Genomic DNA, 3,762 nt, shown 5'->3' on the forward strand with positions numbered 1-3,762 from the left:
TGTATTACTTACAACCTCAATCACTCATTTCCAGATCTTCAGGGAGTGACAGAGAATGGAACACTGAATGGTGGAGGCGTGTTACCAGAAAAGCAGAACCAAATTACCATTAACTTCTTCATTGAGTCCACTGGCATGTGTGACCACAGAATATTTTCATCAATTAAAATTAAGTGGAAACCAACACTATACATTTATCCTATACAGCATCTCCCCATCATGTGCTTCAATTAGGGATCTTGGGGATTTGTTTTTACCATTGGCTAGTTACTTTGAATGTATGGATAATTAAAAGGCGAAAGACCTCTAAATCCCAAGTGTCTATTTAACAGCTGTTAAATGAAAAACGATGAAATGGAGGACACCCACAATAATTCTTGGACTCCTGGAGATCCTAAGACATGCTACAAAAATAGGTCTTTATTCTTAGGAAAATATAGTCAGAGCTAGCTTCCTTATGCTATACATAAAATCTTAACATCAGAGGCAGTACAGATAGTACAGATAGTTTTTGAACTGATCTCCAAACAAGCACAAACCCACTACGTTGAAAAGAACAGGTAATTTGAGGTTTTTGGCAAAAGACAGTACTTCACACATCTAATCCAAATCAAAGAGCCTGCAGACAGTTTTCAGTGAGATAAAAGGAATGAAATAAATATAAATTCTACAGATAAATAAATGTAAGAGAATTTAAATAAGCTAACAGAACTAATTTTTTTTTTTAATAAAAATACTAGTCAGGTACAAGCTTTTGTTTCTCAATGCCAGACTTCTAAATGTTTATCAGACTACTGTTAATATCATTAAAAACTTAATCTTGGACCAGGGCATTAGTTATAATACTGTTTTGCATTCATAAAAAGATTTCTTTCAACTGAATGCTCCTGGGTCCTGAAAAATATTTTAGGCATATTACTGAAGGCAGACTGTGGTACTAATAAAACTTATATCTTAAGTACTTTTTTAAAAAGTGACAGACAAAAAAGTCCATCTACTAATTTGCCCACAGTTAAAAATGTCTTTGAACATTGGTTTATAATTAGCATCTTAAGAAAAGTAGTGGCATGCCCTATTGAGTGGTATTACTGAGTAATTTAATACTATACTTTAAAACACCATCCCTACAAGTCTGTTCATTTCATGTATTGTTAACTTCTTTATTCATTCATTTTATTATACCCACCACTGAATTCCTATGGTCAGATAAAAATTTTATGGTGTACATCACTGGGGAGAAAACCACCATGGTGGGTATTCTTGAAGTTTTAGGAACCTGAGCAATCATTTACTCTAGGGGGTTAGCTCCCTCACCTAAATGCATAAGGTCCTTCTACTTTTTAATTTCTCCCCTTAAATAGATTATATGTAATACTCTGGTTTTTTTGTTGTTGTTGTTGTTTTTTGCTATGTTTCTGATCAACACTGACTTTTTGGCTTAGCAGTCTAAAAAAAGCTGTCCTGAATGTGACAATTTTGCCCAACTAGCATGATATTCACCCTCATATAAGTCTTTTCAAATAGCTATATACAAGTGAATACCCGAGGTCACTCCATCAATCCATTCCTATGTTGCTCCTATTTTATCATGAAGAAAGTGTATTTTGTTAAATCAGACTTGCAGCAATTGGTAGATAAATTTCTCATGATGCTACAACGGCCACCATGAGTGTGCAACCGCTCTTTTTGTGCTAAATCTCCCCCCTTCCCTTTTCATTTCTAACATCTAATTCAGTCACAATGCTGGAAAACCTTCCACAAAATGCATGTTTGGGAGAATATATCTAACACAATTTTCTCACAAAGCAACTTTCTAAAAACTGATTAAAGTGATGATCACTTTTGATTGCCAAGTAGTCTGCAGAAACAAAATCTTGCGTCTGCTTTGGTTAGGTAACTCAAGTTTTCTTTTTTAACAATCAGAATGCTTTAAGAATACATTTTTCACCCCAAGGAAGGGACATGACTCTTGGATTTAAGACCCATTCCTTGACAATATATACAAAATTTCTTTAACTTCTCATCTGTCCATTCTTTGAAGCTGTCAAAGCCAAGAACCCATAAACAAATCACAAATAGCAATAACCTACATTAGATAACATTCCCCTTTTTAACATGTTGACATTTTTACTAAAGGATTAGTTATTTTTGCATTTCCATTTCTCATATCCCATGACATTCCATAAAAATTGCATTATTGCTTTATAGGCCACACAACATTCAAAAGTATGTTTATATGCATTGCCTGTTTTCCTTGATCTGATAAGAGTTTGATACTGATTTTACTACAGAAATTTAAGTTCGAAAATACCAGTTAGTATTTCTTCTCAGTACTTAATTGTTCACATCACTAATCACTACATGCATATTTAGCTCTGATTATATTGCTCAAAAACTGCACCCATTATCAGAACAGTGCAAATGATTATTTAATTTTAAAAGTAATTATAATGGCTTAAATTCAAAGTTAGTCAAATGAACACTGTCAAGTAATTTCACTTGAGTGTGTACATATTTCATCACCACTGTTTACATTACCCATCAATTCTTCACTATTTTTTAATATCAGTTTCCCCTCCCAAATCCCCAAACTAAGAATGCCGAATAGTCTTGGAAACCCACAGCTCCACATTTTAATGTTTTCTTAAGAACACATTTGTGAACTCACAAAAATGTTCATCTTTCAAATTTGACAATGCAGTTCTTACTTAAGTCAAACAAACCTGTTCTAAAATCCCAACAAATAATTCTGAGAATTAACTTAAACACCTTGACAGTGTCCCTTAAAAAGGGTATGACAGTAAAGTGCCAATAGGCATGGCAATGACCTCTTTGATGGGATCATTTAACTCCCTGGAACTGGGAAATGCCAGCACCAAGGATTACACTGAGATTCAATTTTACTGAAGGCTACATTTAGTTTTACCCACTTTCCACAACCTATTATACTCATTATATGTTAGAATGAAATGTAAATGTTTTGTGTAGCCCTCAATCTCACACTAAGATTTGAGAGAGATGTACTTTAAAAAAGCACGGGGTAATATATAAAATCAGTGGCAAAAAGTTTCGTTAAGCACCAGGAACTAATTTGTCACCCCATACTCATTTTGTAGGTAATGTTTCAATAACCGGCAAGGCACATTTACATATATTCCAATGAATACTTATTGACAAATTTTAAATTACACTCTATGTCCCAGCTATCCCAGTAACTGACATACAACATACTAAAATGGTTTATTAAGATAACATAAAAAAACCAATTAATGTGAAACATACAGGCTATTGGCAACCACTATCTAAAATTATGTAAGTACAAATAAACATACTGAAATGTGTGCATTTCTAAGTTTTTAAACCAGAATATTTCTACACTAACACACATTTATATTAATGACACATAAAAAAAATAAAAACTTTATTACAAAAATAAGTTACACTCGCCTCCAGCTTACAGTATAAAACAATTTTATTTGCAGGAATGCAAAATGATTGTTTGCCATGAGCATTTTGAACATATGACATGTCTAATTTTCTTGTTAAGTTTGCATTTACTGGGGAAACTGGTGTGTATAAAACCTTAATTAAGTATAAGCTCTGATCTTCATCATGGTGCCTATTGGGTATGTGATATAACTGCAGTATCCCTTTGGGGAAGGGGAAAAGGGATTTCTTTATACCGAGTCCTAATTAAACTATAATTTCACTTTTGACTTTAAGCTACAATTTAGGACTTGGCAAAAATTTTCTGAGGGTGAT

At 33.3% G+C, this 3,762-nt stretch overlaps 1 protein-coding gene across 3 annotated transcripts in view; it reads right to left on the reverse strand.

The window, feature by feature from the left end:
- Positions 1 to 647: 647 nt before the first annotated feature.
- Positions 648 to 3,762, reverse strand: part of SYNCRIP (synaptotagmin binding cytoplasmic RNA interacting protein) — a 28,178-nt gene continuing 25,063 nt past the window's right edge. For all 3 annotated transcript variants that reach the window (XM_057738424.1, XM_057738423.1, XM_057738426.1), the window contains one exon: positions 648 to 3,762. This exon is cut by the window's right edge. The gene's annotated coding sequence lies outside the window, so the exon portion shown is untranslated.

This window comes from Hippopotamus amphibius, chromosome 6 (assembly GCF_030028045.1).
Source record: "Hippopotamus amphibius kiboko isolate mHipAmp2 chromosome 6, mHipAmp2.hap2, whole genome shotgun sequence".
In the NCBI taxonomy this organism is placed as follows: domain Eukaryota; kingdom Metazoa; phylum Chordata; class Mammalia; order Artiodactyla; family Hippopotamidae; genus Hippopotamus; species Hippopotamus amphibius.